Source organism: Danio rerio, chromosome 18, assembly GCF_049306965.1.
Source record: "Danio rerio strain Tuebingen ecotype United States chromosome 18, GRCz12tu, whole genome shotgun sequence".
NCBI classification, from domain to species: domain Eukaryota; kingdom Metazoa; phylum Chordata; class Actinopteri; order Cypriniformes; family Danionidae; genus Danio; species Danio rerio.
The window spans coordinates 38259317-38283160 of record NC_133193.1 but is presented as its reverse complement, the minus strand read 5'-3'; the positions used below and the strand labels follow the sequence as shown (position 1 = coordinate 38283160).

The 23844-nt window shown below is 36.2% G+C and overlaps 1 protein-coding gene and 1 long non-coding RNA gene across 2 annotated transcripts in view; one reads left to right on the top strand and one right to left on the bottom strand.

The window, feature by feature from the left end:
* Nucleotides 1–23844, top strand: part of LOC100535882 (uncharacterized) — a 120139-nt gene that overhangs the window by 25629 nt on the left and 70666 nt on the right. The gene's annotated exons all lie outside the window — the stretch shown is intronic.
* On the bottom strand, nt 14429–17194 carry LOC137488314 (uncharacterized). Its single transcript, XR_011007319.2, has 7 exons — nt 17119–17194; nt 16907–17014; nt 16256–16339; nt 16081–16135; nt 15906–15981; nt 15655–15831; nt 14429–15320 (listed from the first exon to the last, which is right to left on the bottom strand). It is a non-coding gene; the product is annotated as an uncharacterized lncRNA (long non-coding RNA).

Here is a 23844-nt window from a genome sequence, read left to right as displayed (position 1 = left end):
TAATTTAACACAACTGCCTCTTGGAGTCCCAGATGGAAATAAAATAGACACGCACAAGAAATGCACGTACGCCAGGCATGAAGTTGGCGTAGACCAACGCACATAACCACGTTAATTTTGTCGTTATTAACTCCAAATGTGAGCATGAAACCTGTCCTACGCAAAGATTTTGTGCGTATGCAGCGTTGATACATGAGGCCCCAGGTATTGCAACTAAAATAATACGTCTGATAGACTTCATAGTAGTAACGTCTACACAATGTCAAGCTGTAACATCATTAGATGTTGATATTCTGTCTGCTTTTTAGTTTGCGTTGGAAAGTGACCAAATTGCATTGTCAGTACATTGTCATTGACATTGACCTGATGTTGGGTTCCGACATTAACCCTGTTTTCATTTCCAAGCAAAATGCAGTGTCCTACGACGTTGGGGTACAATGTAAATCTGATGTCATGTTGATGTCTTGTACCTGCTGGTATCTGATACTTTTTGGATCTACCTTGGTTAAGGTTCCAAGTAAGTTGTACAAATATTATAGTATCTATGCTTCCTTTCAAAAAACTGGAATATCGCATAAATATTTGTGAACAAAGCACAGTTTCCTCTCAGTTAGTTAAAGGGCGTACTCACACTTTGCTATCCAAACCATGGCCAGGCTCGCTTCCCGGATCGTTTGAGAAGTGGGCTCTGAATCTGGCTCAGGCAAGGTTCACTTGGCCGGCCCTAGCCTGGTTGGAAGAAGTGTGCCAGAGCGCTGTTCACTTGGGCTTTGGTGCGGTGCACTTGTAGTGGGAGCGCAAAACACACCTGAGCCCGAAACTGAAAGCGAGACGTGATTTTTAAGGGACTTTTTTATATGGATTAAATAATTATTCTTACTGTTCAATGAGAACAAACTGTTGTAGTTTAATAAAGACATAAACCCCTTACTGCAAGACAGCTGCACCTTTAGCAAACCTCCTAATTCCTGCAGCAAAAGGGCTTTATGGTTGTTTATGAGCACCAAAAGTGATTGATCTGTTCGGCAAATATTTGACTGCATGTCACTGTATATCAAACAACTTAAACTATTTAACTAAAGAAATCTCCACTGTGTTGAGTGAAAGCGCTTACTGAACAGCGCATTATCGATGACGTAAGCGTGCCCAGGCCTGAATGTAATGTAAGTGCGGGCCGCCGGGGGAAACAGGAAGAGGAAAAGCATGCTTACTTTCATCCATTAGAAGACGAAGATAAAACATAAAAAATCCACGGTGGCTTTTGGAGGTGTGAGATGCTCTTTGGGAGCACAGCTCCTTACACTCAAGTTTTAGGATAATACTGAACCACTAACTACAAAACAATCAAACTACAAAAATAACATTTTACTCAAAATGCTAAAGTTTATACCCCTTAATGTATCATAATTTGTAATGCTTTAGCATATCTTTATTTAGCAGTTGTAAAACTAGGGATAGGCCAAAAAGAAAAGTATGCGTTTAATTAAATTTAAACTGAAAATCTTTGTAAAAAAATATTTATTTGATTATTGAATTGTATAATTTTGTAAGACAATAAAATAAACCAATAAAATAACCTCATTTTATTGAAAGAGAACGAGTGGCCAATTTACAGCTGTTGCCATGGCAGCATGATAGCTCTATTTCAAGCAGCAAGAACAAGTATACTGCAAAGAAATGTCCTGCCTGCACATTATTTCTGCAGACCCATATGTTAAGCATGAGTGGTACATGGATATTTAAGTATGAGCACATGAGCAGAATGTCCACAGTGAAGAATGAGCTGAACACTGCTCGGCAGTAGGGATGTAACAATTCACAATTCAATATGATTCATGATACTAATCCTATACGATACTCACCCCACGATACGATTTTGTCACAATTTTACAAAATTAATTGAAACAAATTAAATTTTTTCTTAAATGCTGCACATTTTTTGCAAAATAATATATTTAGAGCCATAACTAAATTGCCATTTTAAAAACAAAAAAACTAAAGAAGACTCATTAATATAAACAAACTAAAACTGTGAATGTGCTGGGATTTTACATTTTTAAATAGAAATATCAGATGAAAAATATCTATCAGCAGAAATATCTCTGCCATTTACAATATCCCCTGCTGATAGAAAAGCTCTTTCACTGGGCACCGAGATGGCTTGTGTGAAAAGAAAAGACTTTTCTAAACCTAAGAGCAGTGTGTATAGAGGTGGTCAATAGGCCCTCTGCTCCAGGTGACTGGCAACTACATACTACTATAAAAAAACTGATTTTAAAATGACTAATTATATAGTAGAATAGTGACAGGAGTTGAACATGATAATAACTATGAATAATTAGTATTACTTGTAAAATGAATTAGTATTAATTAGTATAAGTGTGATACACAAGAAGAGATAATCTTGAACATTTTAAATATTCAATAATAATAATAAGCAAATTATTAAAATAAGCATAAACTGATTGAAAATAAGAAGGAAAAAATAATCTAATGCTGATTCTGTAACAGAACAACTTTCTCTTTCAGTCTGAAAAACGTCTTCACACTTTTACTATGAAAACACTGATGCACTCTGTGTGATCTCTGTAGTTTTCAGCTAATATTTTTACCTGTTTTTCTCCTTTAGCTGAAAACTGAATTATATTGAATGGTATTTTTGTGGCTGAAAATTGTATTTTACCTCCTCAAAAAAGGTCTAAAGTTAATCAATTTCTTATTCTTATTTTGTACATTGCGCCCTAACTAATTCAAGTAGATAGCTGGAATTGAGCCTGGAGCTTTCATAAACGAATTCAATTTCCCACATTTCCATTGAGCCGTGCATCATGAGAATTACTTTATCTACAAAGGATGTTTGAGAAGGTATTTTAGGAGGACATCATTTTGGAACATTTTTTTTTTCGTAATGGTTGGGATTGAATGTATGGTGCCTTAAAATGCTGTCATATAGGCAGCTCACTTATTCTGGAAAAAATCCTTTCAAATAAATTACTGTTGTTAGAATAAATAAAAAATAATGTTATGATAGATGTTTAAATAAGTTATGACTGAATTGCCTCTTGTTATAGTTATTAAATAGTTGGACAACAAGCAGGAATTGTTCATGAGCCAATGACATCACCACATTGAAATGGTTTATACCGCTTAAATTACTATCAATCTCAAAGCAAAGACAATACACACATTTCATTGTTATTATGCTAACTATTTGAAAAACAAAAAAATATGTTTCTCAGAATTTATATTTTGATAAATCATAACATTTATTGTCATGATTTAATTATATGCAAAAAAATGTCTTAAGCAAGTGCAATGATACATGTAACATTTTCTAGTTTAAAAAATAGAATTAATCTGCTAAATAAATGTAATATTTCGTCACCTTTGAATTATAAGGTTCTATCTGTGTTATGAATGATTTTGAGATATTGAGCTTCATAGTTTTTGCATTCCATATAGCAAACAGTTTGTGTGTAACATTTGTTTTTAAATAAAAAGTCTTAAAATTTGGGAGGACATCATTTTGGAACATTGTTTTGTAATGGTTGGCATTGAATAATAAAAAAAAATCCTTCAAAATAAATGGCTGTTGTTAAAATATTTAGGTTCTGCTCATATAGATGGGGAAATATGGCATTAATGTAATGAGGGTGAAAGATGTGATGTTATGTTTGTGATTATATTAATTTTGAATGGCAATAATGTTTTTAATAAAACCCTAAACCACCTGGAGCTTTATTGGTGAGCAGGGAAATGATGTGATGCAGGCCAGCTGTTCTGCTTGAGGGAACAGATCTGAGAGCCTCCGGCAAAATGGACTCTGTGTAGTTTGTGGGCACTAGGGAAGTGTGTCAGTCAAATGCAGTACCCTCAGTTTTAAGTAAAATTTCAATATTACAACATACTTGCTTGTTTGTGGTTACAACATGACCATTTATATTTCTTGAATGTATTTGTACACTCTTAAAAAAAATAAGGTGCACAAGCTGTCATTGGGGTTTGTGACTCGTTTTATGTACTAATAAAGTAGAAGGTACTTGAAAGGTACTTTTCAATTTGAAAAGGTACCACCTCAGTGACAGTGTACAATTTTATTTGTTTATGTAAGGGTGCTTTCACATATGTGGTTCGGTTCATTTGGTCTGGACCTAGAGCAACAAATGATATAAATGATTGTAGCATTTTTCTGCTGTTTTGGGGTCCTTTTCACACCACACAAAAACACAAAAAACATTTTATATATAATTACTTTAAAAAATTGTCAGTAAATACACCCAACACTGCAAATAACATATCTTGAAATTTTGTGGTTGACCAATCAGACTCAGTGTTCCAAAGAGCCTTGTAATAAATTGAACTTAATGTATATATAGATAAATGCTGTGTGAGTACATCGTGCTCTTTAAAGAGTCAGACCTGAGAGTGTGAGAAAACTTCGAAGGAGAAAGGCTGTCTGGATCAGTTTCAGGGCTGGGCTGAAGGGTGAGGGAGAGCCAGTGAATGGATTTCTGTGGGCATCAAGGGGGTGAAAGAACAGTATTATCTGTCCATCTTTGTGTGGTGGTTGAGATGTAGGGAGGGAGGAAGAGTATCAGGATCCACAGCCTCAGGTGAGGAGACAAACAGGTGAGAGCAGCTATAATGGAGAAAGGTGAGATGCTTTTTTGGCTTTTCTACCTTCTCTTCCCCTCTGCTTGTTCTCTGATCTTCCCAGTTGTCAGTGTCAGTTATTCAATGATGAGAGCCACTGTGTTTAACCATGTTGTCATACTTTAACGCATTGTGACTCTTCTTTTGTTTAGTGTTTCCTGATTAATGGTGTCATGATTGAAGCTGTTTGCCTTCATGTGGTCACACAGTAAATGAGATCATCACTCTCTCTTTCTTCCGTTGTGACAAGAAAAGAAGAGAGGAGGGCGTCTGTGATTGGGATGAATGGAGAGGGAGAGGAAGTTGATGTGTGTGAACTCGAGGTTGTGGGGTTTTGGGAATTATCAGTTTTGTTGACGCCTTCAGCATCTGAGGTCGAAACCTTCATCTAATGGGTCAGATGATCTGGGACTGAGGGTAAATTGGGGGTCTGTGGGTAATTGCGAAAGAATAAAATGATCTGAATACAAAACAAGTCAGTCTAATAGCTTGCAGTATGACCAAGATTGCAGTATCTATCTATCTATCTATCTATCTATCTATCTATCTATCTATCTATCTATCTATCTATCTATCTATCTATCTATCTATCTATCTATCTATCTATCTATCTATCTATCTATCTATCTATCTATCTATCTATCAATCTATCTGTCTGTCTGTCTGTCTGTCTGTCTGTCTGTCTGTCTGTCTGTCTGTCTGTCTGTCTGTCTGTCTGTCTGTCTGTCTGTCTGTCTGTCTGTCTGTCTGTCTGTCTGTCTGTCTGTCTGTCTGTCTGTCTGTCTGTCTGTCTGTCTGTGACTTGACAGATAGACACCGCAGCCACAATAGTGCTGTATGTCAGATGTATCTCTAGTATTTAGTTTTTTTTTCCATTTTAATTCAACATATTCACACACTTGCTCATCATATCATCAACTACCTGACATTCCAATTCAAATAAACGTGTGTGTGATCATGATCTATAACATGAGATGGGTGTTGCTATGTCTACTTGCGGCCGTGCATTTGCCTCATTCATAAAAAGCAAAACACGCAAGATTCAGCATATACATTTGCCAGTTACTCCCCAAATACATGCAAGTAAGTGGCTGGTGAACTTAGAGAAAAATAGATTCAACTTTATAGTTACTTTCACTATGTGTATCTGATATAAATAAAACACAACAGCAAATTATTTATGAATGGATTGTTAGACTTCCTTGTGTGTTTTTCAAACTCTAAATGTTTTGCTTTACTAGTACGTGTGTGTATTTACATGTCTAAAACATAAAATAAGCATTAGGCGGTTAAAACGCTGCATAAATGTGATAATATGACAAGCCTTTCTCTGGTTCAACACCAGCCAACTCATAAAAGCTCAGTTTGAATTTTTCAGTTACCAACTCTGCTTGTTAAGCTGGATAATGAGTAAACACCAGCACCAGGGACTTTATGGTCCTCACTTCGAAGCAGAACAAAAGAAGGATTCTTTATCTGTATTAGAGCATGAGAGAGGCCAAGTTCACTCTGCTCCGCACTAAACTAAAGTTTTTTTTAATAATCAAACTTTCTGCGTTGCACACCACAATGAATCGATTATGAAGTTCATTGCCAATTCTTTTAGTAATCAATTTTTATTTATTTAATCGATCCGTTGTTGCAGCCCTTGTGCATTTTAAATACCCAGATGATGCACTTATTCAACTGTTAAAAAGAAGTGCGAAATGTTGAACACTTCACGTTTTCAACACTTGCAGCTTTGCTCACCTATAGTGGAAGGGGCGGAGCTTTTCGGGCTAAAGTAATAATTAATATAACTTTATTAATTTTAGATTGTGAAAGCAAAATTCTCCTATGTGAGTGATTATGCACCCTCCCGATGATACATGCGGTTAGGCTCATGGCAGGTATTATTTGATGATTTGACTAATTTGCCAACCGACAAACATCATCTGGTAAACGGTTTGAATTTCCGCTTAGTAAAAAAACACCATTAGTGTTCCATTTAGGACAACACTACATACATATACTATGCTGCTGAGTGTGTAAGTGCATAAGTACATATTGGATAAGAGCATAGTGTATAGTGTGTTATTTGTGACACAGCTACAGTAATACTTTTTTTCCAATACTAGTTTTAACTTGATAAATGACCAAGGAATAAGCAGGATAACTATGCATTAAATTTAGCTTTAGATGGTTGTTTGCCTTCACATCCTGTGTTTATAATAATTTAATGTACATCAGGCCATTGATTATTCTTTTTTAAAGGGATAGTTCACCCAAAATGAAATTTCCTCACCATTTACTCACCTTTATGAGTTTCTTTATTTTATTGAACACCAACTAAAATAATTTGAAGAAACTGAAAACCTGCACTCTTTGAAATTCATAGCAGGAAACAATAATTACTATGGAAGTCAATGCTTACTAGTTAAGGTTTTTAGCTTTCTTTAAAGTAACTTATTTTATTTTCAGCTGATGAAAGAAAGTCAAACAGGTTTGGAGCCTGTAGATGGTGTATAAATGATGACGGAATGTTCATTCAGACATCAAAATGAAATGACATGAGTTGTTATGGATAACACTTGAAGTTATGTACATGTACTGTTTTACATTCACACTTGTATAGTATTATCCAAATCTGTTCTCCCCTAAGATTTAGCAAGGGAATTAATAGAGTGTGTTATGTTTTACATCCTCACTTATTAAGCAGGAAAAAGTGTAAAATAATCTATCGTTTGCCGTTTTTTTGCATTGAGTGTTTTTAACTATGCATTTTATACTATCCTGTTTTAGACTAAAGGTAATATAAAAAAATAACAGGAAAGATATTTGTTTATTTTATCCCAATATATTTTCAGTTTTTCAATGATTTTGTTTTTCCTACAGTGTGGTTGGTGTGCGTTTCATTTTCTGCATGTTGCTGAATTTAAGTGAGTGTGATAACCAAGTCCTGAAGGTTATCTGATGAAAATTGGATTCGTACCCTCTTTGATATTTAAAGCAATTTATCACTGTCCCTGCAATTCTCTGGGTGCCTGTATTCATGAGCTGCAGTTTTTGTGTATATGCTTATTTAAATCATTAGTTGATTGACCATATATATATATATATATATATATATATATATATATATATATATATATATATATATATATATATATATATATATATATATATATATATATATATTATTTTATTTTTTATTTTTTTGAGTATATGGTTTTTGAGATAAGAGTTCCCTGAGGTCACACACTTTGTCCATTAGTGACCCTGTACCTCATTAATCAGCCGCAGCAGAGATGGTGCGAGCAGAACCTCAGAGCTGATTTGATTATAGAGGCTCGCAGCATTTATCAACTAAGTCTAGGGTACTAATTTTAGTAATCTGGCATTTAGCTGACACTTTAAACCAAACTTTTCTTTCGCCTGTTAGAGAGAAAGTTCCTCTGTGTGACCGAGGGTTAATGAATGGCTTAAGAAAAGGTCTGAATCTCACAGAAACAGGTCATCATTTCACATTAATGATTGTCAGTGGGTTTTCACGCTGTTTGGATACAAAGGTTCTTCAAAAAAAAAATTATGCTAGTCATATAATTATAAATTCATTATAAAGATAATAGTGTTCATATAAACACAATGAGGACTTTTCCCTCAATCCCCAGGTCTGAATCATAGATCTGAATGCAGACTCAGTGTAACAGGTCTTTTGCCCTGTCTATTTTAACCATTAGCACTGCTGGTTGCCTAAGTCCTCCTAAATCTGGAGGATTTAGGCAAACACAGCAGTACGGCGGTGTGTCTAAATGTGACTGAACTCCTGATAAAAGACAACGTCCGCCATTCTCCAGTTCTCATACTGCTCTCCCGACAATAATGCTTGCTGCACACAAACAGCTTTGCTGTATCGGCCCTGACAGCATCTCGGGAAAAAACATGCAACAAACACCGTGGATGATGGAAACAAACACATCCACCTTTATGAACAGCTAAATACTGTGTGCCATGGGTCCGTGTCTCACAGCTTGGCACTGGCAGGTCTTCCTTGCCTTCAGAAAGCACGCGCAGTCATGAATAATTAAGAAGCAGGCTCTTCTCATAGGATAAGAAAACTCAGCTATGAATAATAATGAGAAACCGACGTGTCATCTTTGCACTTGCAAATTTGATCCAGTTTTTCCCATAATTAAAGCTAACATGTAAGGTGCTAACATTGTCTTAACTGATGCTCAACAAATCTGTTAAAATCTCAAAAAAATACTCGAGGGTTTTGTGAACCTTTAATAAACCGAAGATTTAACTAATTTTATGGTTTTAGCTTGACTGATAATCACACGAGTACAGAACCATCTAACAAAAGGATTGATTTCAAATACTTGACTGAAGTAATGAAGTGAGTTTGGGGTAAAAACGATATTATGTGTGGAAACTTCACTTGCAGCATTTACTTTACAGAGATGGTTCACTGAGAAGCTGCACAGTCATTATCACAGAACGATTATCTCAATGTCATAATGTGATTTCAGACAGGACCACTTTGCCAAGTTAGGAGGCATTTATTGAGAAGCCTAAATTTGGTAGTATAGGTATGGTTCCTTATGGGGGTTCTTGCTTCATGGTTCTTAGCGCATAAACTTATTAGGCAAACTAGGCAATGACATTGCCAGCAACCAGGCAGGAATACAGGAGATTCTTTTGTACTATAAAGACTTGTAATAGATCCAAGGATGGCTTTGCTGTAGAGAAGGTTTTCCCTTTTCAAATGATGTCTAAAACAGCTAGAACTTGAGCGCTTGGTAGTCTGAAATGAGAGGAGACAGAAGTCAGATGGAGCGCAAATATATTTAAATGTATAAAAAAGGTGGGAGGGAGGGATGGGGGGTTGCTAGCAGTTTGAGTGTACTTACCTGAGCTTTAGCCCATGTGCAGTATATATGTGCCCGGTCTAATGGAAGAATAACAGTAGTTGGAGCAGCCAGTCAAAAGATTGCATCAGCTGATGGCAGTACTATGCCTATGTGGCCAGAATGAACTATCGCTGCACTCGTTTATCATTCACTTTAATTGATTTTGCCTAGAAACATGTTTTACAATGACTGTGCACTAAGTGCTGCTCCATCTGAAAGCATGTGCTGGTGGTATATATATTTAAAATATATATTTTTCTTCCGCCAGATCACGTTTTAAAAGTGATAGATTAGCAAAGGTTTACATAAAACAATTAAAAACACTGTTGTAAGGATGCCAAAAACTTGGTGGTAAATAATACCACGCCTTCACACATACACATTCTTCAATAGTCCTGTCATCCTGTTGTTTACACTAGACTTAAATTACTAGCACATAATGTAAAAAATTTGCTTCTTTGTTTAGCCTACGCATTATTTATAAAAACCTTTAATCTGAACATTTTCAACCCTCTAAAAAGCATAAAAAAACTTGAAACAATTTTTTGCAGCATTATAGATGTTGTGTAGAATATACAGTATCTGTACTATGAGGATTAAGAATACAAACAGAAGATAATCCAGAGGAACAAAACACACTGAACTCAAAAGAGCTTAGACTACAGATATACTTGCGAAGTTGTGATACTTATGTCATGTAACAAAATAAAAACTAAAAATTACATCTCCCATGTATATGGATTTTTTGTAACATAAACATACAATTCTCAAAATTATTATTTAAAAGGATTTTTTTTAATTCTATTGAATGGAAGATCTCTAAAGCAGTGGTTCCCAACCTTTTTTTTTTTTTTGCCTGAGACCCCTTTTGGGAGGTGATTCATAAGTTGATAGGCGACCATCAACTGTTTTCTCAGAGGATGACAAGCTGACAAAACATTGCTATCACTCATTTTTATGGAGAAAAGTACAAAACACTGCAGTGTTTGTGTGTTCTATGTTTGTCTGAGAAAATTTGACGTACCGAAATATGAATATTCCATACAAGCTGAAGCTGATCGGTCAATTCTTGTCACCTGACTTGCGGTGCGCTCGCAGCCTGGGGTTCGTTGGTGCGAGTGCGTCACACCACTTGTGTTGGAAAATATCGTCTAGAAATACACAATATGTAAACAGCTACTAAAAGGCCTCCATCATTTGTGATCTCCATCAGTTGATCTTCTTGCACAGCGATGCTGGATTCACCTGATTTGTTGACAGATGGATTGCGAATCCATGCCTTGGCGGTTCGTGGGTCTTTTCCCCTTTGCAAAGAAACTTTCCAAAGACGTCTGTTTCTTACTCATTTTGCTACTTGTAGGTTAAATTTGGCCACTCAAGTGACCGAAATGTAAACAAGAGAATATGGTCATTTTTCCAAATAAAAGACTTTTCAAAATAAAAGATTGTTCATACTCAGATAATAAATAAAACTAAAATAATTAATGATTTCTTGTGCAGCCCGGTACCAATTGATTCACGGACCGGTGATTGAGGACCACTGAGCTTGGAGATAAAATTAACTAAGGCAACATGATCATTCTTCTAATAGTCCACTGCTAAGAAATTTTAAAAAATGATGCCACCCCCACAAAGCTCGCTAACGCCCTATTTTGGGCCGGGACCCCCCTGTTGGCAACTGCTGCTCTAAAGTATAACCCATTTGAAATGCAGCAATCACGTGTGGAAAAGGTTGATATGCACTCTCAAAAATATTAGTCACCACCTCCAATTTAAAATCTTCTCTCCATTCCTCTTCTATTTTATCTGTAATCCTATAATTTGAATGGGCAATCAAATGTACCTGAGAGGATGTGCCTGCTTAAATGGAGTAAACTTGTCCAGACATGATCCCTGCCTGAGCTTACGTGTGCCATCCATCAATTAAACATGCAAAAAGCAATTTATCGATGACTCCCTGTCTATTCCAATGAGAAAATTCAGAAGACTGACTCTAAAAGAAAGAAAATCCACCCATACAGTTCTGTGGAAATGTTTTGGTTGCAGTTCAGAATAAAATGCACTAAAATGAATCAGTTTTCTACATCTGTCAAGAAATAATGGATCTGTGCTCTGTGGGAGCATTTTAGAGGTTGATGTGGTTAATCTGTACAGTTATTAATATAGCTGTAGCATGTTTACTTAAGCTAATGTTGACAAATGTTGACACAAGCTTCAGTTAATGGCAGCATTTGTTTGACTGGTGTCTTTAGTAGGAAAAACACACCGACAAGCCAACACAATTGCACATGGGAAAATTGAGGGATTTTTTTTTTATGCAAACTCAAGTTATGAAAACAGTACTTGTATTTCTGTATCATATGATGTGTGTGCTTTGTTTTGTGATTATTTTAGTGTATGTGTGTGTGTGAGAAAGCATGTGAGAGTGTGTCTCCAGGGTAAACTGTAAACTGATCTTCTTCTATTATGTCATGTTGTATTTCGGAGAGTTTCAGCACTCAGTTACCTGGACATTCCTGCTACCTGGGAACCAGAGAAGCTCATTTACCACAGGGATAGAAACAGAGAGAGAGTGAGAGAGAGACACTTCTGTCTGTCTTACCCTCTGCTGACTCCCACGACCACATACCTGTGCAGTCACGCAGATACACTAATGTATACCGTGCAATTGTTTCAATTCCATTGTGTCTCGCTCTCATATGCTGGCTTTGTCTCTCATTATATTTTATCCTTGCACTTTCCTCCAAAAGCTCTTCTGTATGCAGACTCACGGCATTGAAAAACACCTGTAAAGACAGCGGTCACATACAAACACACTTTGACTCATCGACACGCTGTGTTAATTCCATTAACATTCTTTCACATGCGTGCTGAAGATAAGATCCTAGCCTTGGGACAGTAGAGTTGGGGGACGCTGGGACATCACACTCTCATTTGTGTGCAAATTGGATTGAAGAGTTAGTTTGGATAAAAGGAGGGGTGCTGGTGGTCCTGATCTCTTCTCCTCTTCATAATTTAACTAAATATGTGCAAACACTCTGCAAAATTTTTGGAATGATGAGCACTTTTAGAAAGCTCTAAATTACCATATGTGTACATATCAAAGTAGGATAAAAATGTTCCTGAGTGTTCGCAAGTGAATAGAAGCATTAGTGCCTGTCCACTTTTTCAGCAGTGTCTAGACATAACTTGTCTTTTTTGACAATTATTTCAAAATGTCTACACTGAAATTTATAAGCCATTAACCAAACCAACTATCTACGTAAAATCAAAAGAATGGTTAAGAAGTAAAAAAAATTGGACAAAAAGACACAAGGTACAAGCTCATTTTAAAATGGAAGGGAAAATGCCGGCAGCCACTGAAGCTAAGCAGCTCTGTCAGTACCTGGATGGGAGACCACAAGGAAAAGCTACGTTGCTGCCGGAAGTGGTGCTAGTGAGGCCAGCAGGGGGCACCCAATCTGCGGTCTGTGTGGGTCCTAATGCCCTAGTATAGTGACGGGGACTCTATAATGCTTCAGTGAGCGCCGTCTTTCGGATGAGATGTTAAACCGAGGTCTTGACCCTCTGTGGTTGTTAAAAATCCCAGGATGTCCTTTGAAAAAGATCCTGGCCAAATTTGCCCACTGGCCTTAGTCCATCATTGCCTCCTAACCATCCCCATATCATAATTGGCTTCATCACTCTGTCTCCTCTCCACCAATCAGCTAATGTAATATGGCTCCTGCCGCGTCATCCAGGTGGATGCTGCAAACTGGTGGTGGATGAGGAGATTCTCCCCTATGTGTAAAGCGCTTTGAGTGCCCAGAAAAGTGCTATATAAATGTAAGGAATTATTATTATTATTATTATTATTATTATTATTATTATTATTAAAATTCTAAAACTTAAATAAATTGATAGAATACATTTTAGAATTAGAATTATTTGGTCACACTTTACAATAAGATTCATTAGTTAATGTTATTTAATGCATTTACTAATATGAACAAACAATGAACAATACATTAACTACAGTATTTGTTCATGTTAGTTAACGTTAGTTAATGAAAATACAGTTGTTCATTGTGAGTTTAACTCACGGTGCATTAATTAATGTTAACAAGTATGAGTTTGGATTTTAATAATGCATTAGTAAATTATGATTAATAAATGCTGTACAAGTGTTGTTCATGATTAGTTAATGTTAGTAAATGCATTAACTAATGAACCTTATTGTAAAGTGTTACCAATTATTTTTTATAATAATCATCTTCTTCATGGTGGTTGGCAGTCCATCCTGCTCCTGTCATTGTTCTGCACTCCATTTCCCATAAACCTTTGCATTGATAACCATTACACCTGTTTATCATCTGGACTGTTTCCCTTAGTATTGTTGCATCTGTTTGTATTATTTGGACTATTTTAGACTTTCACAGTTAAACTTTTGCCAATTGTATTTTGTGCCCCGTTGAAAATTCCAAGCATTTTCCTAGTTTCTTTGCCTGTTTTTGCATCTCAGACGTTTCCTTTGTATCTATGATTGTTTGCTGCCTGACTTGATCTTTTGGCTGTTGTTTTTTTTTTTTTTTGGCTGTGTGTTTTCTTAATAAAGCTGCATTTGGATTCCCACCTACACTCTCAGAAAAAAAGGTACAAAATTGTACCTTTTAGGGTACAAATGGCCCGTCACTGGGGTGGTACCCTTAAGGGTACAAACTTGTACCTCTATTTAAAGGTACAAAATTGTACCTTCTACATTTGTACCCTTTAAGGGACAATTTTGTACCCTAGACACTGAAGGTACAAAAATGTACCTTTTTATATTATGTAGTATTTTCAGGGTACTGACCCAGGCGTTTTGATCCTTTGGTGACTGCATGCACAAATAAATAAATCAAATATTTTGGTTCACAGATGTCCATTTTTATTTATTAATGTAGAAATATTTCATTACAACTCACAACTGAATGTGTTAAGAAATAAAATTAAACAGCAAGTATAAAGCAGACATGTAAAGCAGTAAAAAGAACAATTTAGATAAGAAAAAAAACTAAATAATCTACACTTAATACAAAGACCACAAGAATACTGTTTAAGATTTATAAACACATTACACAGGCTACATCAAGTACTGCACTTTATAAAGTCCAAAGTGTTTGTCTTTAGTCAGAATACTCGGTCATAATAAATAATTTGTCATCAAAATTTTCTCTGAATTTCAGAATGAAGGCAATGTTTCTCTATAAACTGCTTCAACAGTGCAGAAAACCAAATACATCAGTAGCCTCTTCCTCACCATCAGTAGATTACTCCTCATCATCCTCAAGTGGAGTTGTAATTTGTTGTAACACAATATGTGTTTATGCTTTTGATAAACATGACATGTAAAGCACTCATATCTGGAAAATGTTCTTTGACAGTCATTAGGACCACAAGTTATTTAAAAATTTGCTTTATGCATGAATGACAGCAGTGTGCTGGATTAACTTGATGATTGTGATTATCCCAAGAGCATGTAGAGAAACAAAAAACAAGGTTGATCACTCTGGTAGCTGGAGTGGGTCGAGGCTTGTCACCGTCCACCGTTCATTCAAAACATTCCACTGCAGAAACATCAAGGTGTTCTTCTAATAAGATGGATATGTCAAAAATGTATATTCGTCCACACCATTAGCCCGGCCAATCACAATCCCATCAACTCTGAAGACTGCCGTGCCTCGTCTTGTTAACACAGTTGTCCAGTCGGTGGCCTCCTCCTGTACTTGAACTGTTGGATGTGGTGAAGATGGTTCACTGTAAATGACAAAGCAATAATTACATTAATATCAGTCACTCTATCACTGATGAAGAGAAAAACATGCATAGAAAGTAAAATAATTAATATTCACTGATAAAAAAAAAAAAGTATCACAGATTAAAAGACTAATATAAATTTCATTCATTCATTAAATTTCTTTTCGGCTTAGTCCCTTTATTAATCTGGGGTCGCCACAGTGGAATGAACCACCAACTTATCCAGCATATGTTTTATGCAGCAGATACCCTTCTAGCTGCAACCCAGTATTACGAAACATCCAGACACACTTATTTACACACACATTTATACACTACAGACAAATAAGCTTACCAAATTCAGCTATAGCGCATATCTTTATACTTGTGGGGAAACCGGAGCACTTGGAGGAAACCTTCATGAACACTGGAACAATATGCAAACTCCTCACACAAATGCCAACTGACCCAGCCGAGGCTCGAACCAGCGACCTTCTTGCTGTAAGGTGACAGCACTACCCACCGCGTCATCCTAATATAAAGAATATCAATAATTATAAAATGCATTTATCACAGCATATACTAAACAGAAAACAACATACGCACCGGAGCACAACGAAATGTTGAAGTGTCTCGCTTAACAAGGCTGGCAACATGAGAAGTGCTGCTGTAAAATCAATTCCTGGAACATAAGATGTGGCATACAAACAAATATAAAGGTATCCATACAAAGCTAGAATTTAATAATAATTATCAAGTGGAGAAAGTTTAGAAAGAGTACCTTAGAGTCAGGTCCATAGCATTCTTCAGTTGATCTCTCATCTTTCGATGAAAACCTAGAAAATAATTTTAAACACGTGGGTGTACATTTATTGTTGTTTGTAAGTAAAAACCTACAAATTTAAAATAGTATGTAAGCCATTAAAACCATGGTATAGATAATGAGACATACTTACATCTTGTAACTGAGCCATGCTTTCATATGACATGCCCTCATTGGTCTGATGCTGTTAGGCTGCATTCTGTTGTTCAATCTTGTCCTGAAAGACAATTGGAAACTTCAAAAACTTCTGGAAAGCAATAAGATAAAGCAATAACTATTTATTTATTTTGAGATATTAATAAAATAGGTAAAATAGCTCAAGGTAACAGTTTCAGAACAGATGAGACAAATTATTACATTAAAGAACAAAGTATAACTTAAAACGTCGATTTATACATATGTGGTACATTTCAGCGGTCAACCCTGGCTAGAAAAATGGCCTCTAAATATAAAACATTATCGATAATTACAAATTTCCAGTATTAATAACAAAAGGTTTTATATCAAGGTATATGAAGACTTTAGTCGCGCGAGCTCCGAGCCACACCGCACATTACGTTACTCACGGGTCACGGCCCGATTCCGGTGCACGGATACGGCAGCGTCGGCTCGCTTCTGCCGCCGCAACTGGCCCGAGTGTATTTTGCTATTTGGGTTGCGATTATATTCCGCCGTGGCAACACTTATTAATAAAGCAGTAACGTAAGATATAAGGCGCGAATACGTAACGTAGGCGACAAAGGGAACTTTTACACCGAGAAAACTAACAGCATATAGTACTCACCGTCTATAACGTTATGTCCCTCGGTGACTTCGATATCACATTGTATTAACTTCTTTAATAAGCTGCAGACATCTTAGCAAACTCCATCCTGCAGGCCAGCCCGGAGCACTTAAAGCGGGGGAAAGCCGAGACCCGAGAGTCAGACAAAATCAACAGAACACGGCTTCACATGTAAAAATGAGACTGAAAATATATCTTTAATACATTCTTACCTGAAAAGTGTGGACTCCAAAATAGACTTTTCTTTGAAAAGCGTGCGAAGTTCTGTGTAAACAGCCAGCATACTCTACGGACCGCCTCAGTAACAAACACTACTATAACGTCTCAACAAGCCAAATTCTTAAAGAGACAGCAACATCACCACCTGTATGAAGATGCTGTCACTCTGCATGGTTCTTATTCCACATCCCATATACTATAGGGTCTTAAACAGTAAGCAAAGACCAGTATTTACGTTTTTAATGGTTAAAGTTACATTCAATTATAAATTAAATTATTAACATTTTTGAGAAAAAAATTTAATTTAAATACATGAAAAAAAATTAATTATTAAAATATTTAATTCAATCAATTTATTTATTAAATTTTTAAATTATGTATTTTAGTATTAATGTTTAGTATTAATACATTTAAATTAGTGTTATAGTGTCTTGATCTTATCATGAGCTGAGGGTACAATTTTGTTCCTATAGGGAAACAAAATATATTATTGTAAATTTAAAGGTGACAAATTGGTCCTTTACGGTACAATTTTGTATCCAAATGTGCTATAAAAGGTACAAAAATGTACCTTTCAAACCTAAATCTGGACATTTGTACCTTTATAGCCCATTTGGGTACAAAATTGTACCCTAAGGACCAATATGGGACCTTTAAAGGTACAATTCTATATTTTGTTCCCTTTAGGAACAAAATTGTACCCTCATTGTACCTTTTTTTCTGAGAGTGTATGTTACACCCATATGTTACACTTATTCTCATAAAGTGAGTTTATTATAGTAAAAAATGTAGTAACTAGGCCATAAATTTGACCATAGTTTTATACAAATACTAGGGATGTAACGGTATCAGAATTTCATGGTACGGTAATACCTCGGTATGAATGTCACGGTACGGTATTTATTGAATCATTTACAGGAAAAAAAAAAACTTTTGAAAATACTCCAAAAAAGTGCCAAAAGTGTCAATGACATACAAATTAGCCATCTATCTGTAAGCTTTGAAACAGGAACTTCAATTTTAATAACAAAAAAATATTAAACCATGTAAAAAAAATAAAGTTTCAATTTAGTATTGTTAAAAACTCATCACATTTAACATTTAATCACTCACTTAGATAGAGATGGGTTTAAAGGAAAATTATCATATAACTATAATCTGGTAAAAGCTGGTATCTCTGGGTATTTACAATGTCCCCTGCAACAGAAAAAAAACCCTCTCATTTGGGACTGAGGATTCTGGGACAAGAGAGATATGACTTGGCCCATGTTGACAGCAGTGGGGTAACGTTGTGCATTGTCTTTCCCCCACTTGAGAGGACAAACCATGAGTGAGATAGAGATCTCTTTGCGGTACAAGTCAATGTCTGCATCAATCTGAACAGTGTGCTGTGTTTCTGCAGTCCCCATGACTGTTATTAGTCGTATTCCCCAACTTGCAGGCACGTGCACACATAGGGCTCAACCTGTGCAGTGTACATGCCCTTTTTAGTCTTGGATAGAAAATGCCCTTCCAAAACGATCAAAAGTGCCCCCGCGACGCGACACAACCTCCGTCCAGTCCAGCCCTTCAGTAGGCGCGCGATAACACCTCTCTTGAGTATGCGCGCTCAACCCCCCCTCGGTGCTTTACAATACGCGCGCCACAACACAGCTGATTAGAACGCGCGCGACAGCACCGCTATTCAGCACGCGCGCGGCGACAACACCCGCTTTAGGTTCGATCATTTCCATCTTTTTTTCATCTCCGCTACTAGCAGCACACTCCATTTCCGCATTACTGGATCTGTAGCGACAACAGACCGCAAAGGATTATGGCCACGCCGGGGCTGATGGGAAATGAAGTTTCAGCTACCTCCCGTTCGCTTCATTCGCCTGAGCAAATTTTCTCAGAAGACCTATAGTTTTACCGAGCCATGCGACTTCGGTAATATCGAAAAAATTTTATATTGCGGTATGACGGTATTTACAATACCGTTACATCCCTAACAAATACCATTGTTAAGCTATGATTTATGTATGATTCATTTATCTGGACTATATCATACATGTATTTGGTTTTATTTTGGGGACTCATTTGTATTAAAATATTTTTATTCTTTAAGTACATATTAAATTAAACGATTAGTACATCTAAAAATGAACATTCTGTATTTAATTGCTCACCCTGATGTTGTTGCAATCCCCCGCGACTTTTAATTATTTTTGGAACACAAATGAAGATATTTTAGATTAATTTTAAAAGAGCTCTCTCATCCTCCATAGACTGCAATGGTCAAACAGGTTTCATAGCCAAGTAAAGAAACCAAATATATTTAAAATATTCCATGTGACATAAGTGTTTCATCTGCAATCAGCTCTGGGAATACTTTTGTGTGCCAAAAACTGTAAAACGACATGGTTGGTTGATCTTCTCTCCTGCATCAGATCAGGGTGCACATTTAATACAAGCAATATGATGCTTATGTGTTGCATTGCTCACATTGCTTTAATGGCAATATGTTATACTTCCTCTACTAAACGCACACCCTGATCTTATGCTGCAGACAAAATTTAGGTAAACAAATTCATTTTTACAGGGTTTTTTTTACCTCACAAAAGTGTTCTTGAAGCTTCATATGATTACTGTTACAAAGGTTACATATTTAACATCTCAGGACCTTTGCTGTCTTTGGAGGATGAGGGAGCTCTTCGATTTCATTTAGAATCTTTTATTTTATAATAATATTAAAGGTCTCTGGGGATTGAATGAAATTCGGGTATTTGATAGCAAAAATGAAGGTGAGTTATAAACTAAACAGTTTACATAATTTGAATTTGTTTGACGAATGGGAAAAACATTCACAATAACATACATTAGCATTTGGATTGATACTCTATATTGAGAAAAAAACAATCAAAAACTTGATTGAAAAATTGAAAAAAAATGATTTGTATGGCATCGATCCAGGGCTACATTTTTGAGAACCGAGAAATATGTGCTTGCGGGTACATATGGCTGCATTTCATTTGTAAAATGAATGCTACCGTGTGGTACCACTGGCTGCTTACCTCCATATGGACAGCTTTTCTTGGTGACTGGTTTGCTTGGTAGCTCGTCATCATCCTGATATATTATGCAGAATAGTACACAATAGCATTCACAAGAAATGGCAAGTATGAAAAAACATGCACCATCAACATGTTTTAGATTGTGATTAAAAAATCTAGTGGATTTGTGAGAACAAAAACTGCAAGACGTAGTCCAGGGTACACATTTCTTAGTTGTCAAAAATGTAGCCCTGGGCACATATTTTCAATGAGCCTGGGCTGAACCGATCACATGTTGTATTAACTGATAGTAGAGTATATTTGAAGGAACACGTGACAAACAGTTCTGATAGACTCTATACTTTCTATAAGGTAAAACAAAAGGGTAGGTCACAAGGACACTGGTAAAATTAGAGAAACATCCAGACAAAATGTCCAGGCTGTCACATTGTCGTCTCACTAATTGCATAAATGCTATGTTAGTTTAATGGTCCTGTCTTTTGTTCAGGTTATTCTGTATCTTTTATTCACCCCTTCGCTCTATTCCCTGGCCTCCTGGCTTTGTCCTTTTCCAAAAGTCACCCATCCATATCGTTCCTCCCACGTTCGTTCTCTCTTTCTCTTTTCATCTACTCACTCCTGGGTGTTTTCTTGTTAGCTGGACTGTGCTCTCTTGTCTTATCTACTCCAGACCCACAGTTCCCTGTCCTTTATCAGACTGTCTTCTGTCTAGCACTGACACAATTACATATTGAAGAGCTGGGAGTCTGACACAGGTTTGAGTTTGGTCAAATTACTCTCAATTCACTCTGACTGGCAGGTTACTTTAATTGGCTACTCTCATTTAAACAAGCCTTGTCATTTCGTCTTGTCATTTCATCCTCCGTCTCTGTTTATCCTTTCCGTCCCTCTCGCTCTCATTAATCTGAACTCACTTTCTTTTTTTTTTTTACCTGAAGTGTTTTCCATTTCACCATCAGCTCATGAAATACATGCTTTTGCGTCCTACATATTGAACTGCTTCTCTTAGGGCTGTTATTTTCTCTCTGAATGGGGCTGATCTCAGTGAGATTCTGCTGTTCTGATTGGTAGGATTGAGACTGTTCTTTTTTCTCTAGTGGCTGTTTCATTTTCTTTCTGGTGCTTAAGGCTCCTTCAGACAAATGAGAGGGATTCTGAGTGCAGACGGAAACCCCGAGCACAGTCAGTCTCATGGGACTGCATGGGAAAATGTGTACCATTCTTTGCTGATGTATAATTTTATGTAAATGTATTTTACAGCTTGTATCTTTCAAGTTTAAAGGATGTAATTTGATTCATTACCATATAAACTAGTTCTTTTACTAAACCACTCCATACATAGACTATAATTCATCGACTGAACATGTTAAATTGGCATTAGTCAGAATTGCTAAGAATTGCCATACTGTAATTTGGTGATTGTCATCATTTGACGACAGTTTGATTATGGTGGTAGATTTACTACAAGCTTTCATCAGTGCAAATTTTGGTCCCACTTTTTTATAAGGTGACCTTAATTGCGATGTGCTTATATTTACAGTAAGTATTTGGTATTGTAGATTAATTATATTCATAATATTTTTCACATGTGCTTATATTTTGAAACATATCTACATGTAATTCCAATTGTAATTACACTGTTGACCCATCCCTTACAGTTTTGTGGGATAGTTCACCCAAAAATGAAAATTCTGCCATCATTTAATTACTCTTGACCTGTATTCCATAGTATTTGTTTTTCTCACTATGAAAGTCAATGGTTACTAATAATGGTTAATTAGCTTTCTCTAGAATATCTTATTTTGTTTTCAACAGAAGAAAGATAGTAGTAAAGAGAGGGTAAATGATGGCAGAATTTTCACGTTTGGGTGAGCTATCCCTTTAACTAACCTTTTAACCTTGCATACCACCAAACCTGTCCCTATCCGTACCTGTACCTTATCCAACCTCAATAGCATCATAAGGGATGTGGAATACTAATACGAGCACAATAAGTACATTGTAATAGTAGTAATAATAGTAGTAAAGAGTTTTATATTTGATTAATATTTATTTTATATTTGAACATTCTTTATCAATCTTTTGCCCAAAAGTTTTGAATAAAGTAAAAATATAACTACATAGCAAGTCATTTCCTTGTGGCCAATATATATAAGCTATTAATTGAACTTAACAGTATTGGATATGATATGGCTTATAATGTTGTATTTTTATCATATAGCCCAGTAGTGTTTTATATTTCGGATCTAAAATTTATGAAATGAAGGTATTCATTTGAATCAAGGAAAAAAATTTACCAAGGTTTACCTTATCTGAACCATTATTTAATGTGCAATTCGGTGATTTAAAGGCCTAATTTGTAATTTCTGCCACTAGATAGGGTATATTCACAACAAACAGGTAGTTTGGAAGTTGTCATTTGTATTACATCCCTCTGCACTTCTGCAGAAATCATGTTCACGGATGAGCTAAAGTATTGAGCTAAATTCTTATTCTTATGGTGTTTATCATACTAAATACATTTTAAGGTTATGTTATAATGCTGTTCTGTTCAGTCTAATACAACAGAACATTAAAGCTTTGGTATCTCCATTTTTTTCTATAAAACCAAACCAGAAATAGCTGTTGACTTCATTAGCATGGCGACACAGTCTGTGACACTAGTTAATATTGCTTATTTCTCTGGATTTGGACATTCTTGGTCACTTTTGGGATAATGTAAGTACATAAATCAGCAAACTATATAACAATGTTCAAGTGGTTTTGAATGAAAAAAATCTTAAATATTGTGCATTTAGCATTTATCCAATTTGCACATTGTCGGAACATCACTACTAAAACTACCCCATCCTCCAAAACAGGGTTTATAGTAACATCATAGACTGATTTCACACGGTCGCCATTTTTAAAAGTGAAATCGAGGCTGCGGTGGGAAGAAACACGGAAGTAACGCCTGAGGAACCAGAGGAGCGTTGTGTACCTGGCTGTTCATCTTATTAGCGAAGAGAAAGTGACACAAATCTATCATTTTACCGCCTTCCGAGTGACCCAAAGGTCTACTCTCAATGAATGGTGAGAATAAAAAGGGATATCAGAGCTCATTTTCAGCTAAGTTAAGGGAAATGGCACTAGTTAGTTAACGTTTTAGATGCCATTTATCAAACTCGAGTTAATGAATTGATTCTTTTACTATATTAGACTTGTCACAATACTGAACTAAAAAAAAAATTTCCCATTAACATTTAAGACACTGTTGATGGCTTTATTAAATCAGCGCTGATTTGCCTATGTGTTCACGTGCACAACAGAAATGACTGTGATTTGCAGAGAAGGTCATCAGTTCACCCTCCGCTGTTTACCGAGTACAAACACAGACGAGCGATCTGCTTGATGACTCCACTGATCTTCACGGCTGCTTTGCGCTCCAGTGTCCGTGTATCTGTGTTTGCACTGGGTGAAGAGTGGTATAGAGCACTGGTGAATACTATGGTCAATCAGCGTTGTTTATGAACGCGCTCAACGACGCTTAAATGTTAGCAGGAAATGGACGTTTTTAAAACTTCAGTACCGGGACAACACTATTACAGACAACACGAGAGTGTTCTACAAAGGACTGCAGTGTTTTACCGCTCACTGGGTTACATAGGCTGAAGCAGTTGTTACTATTAC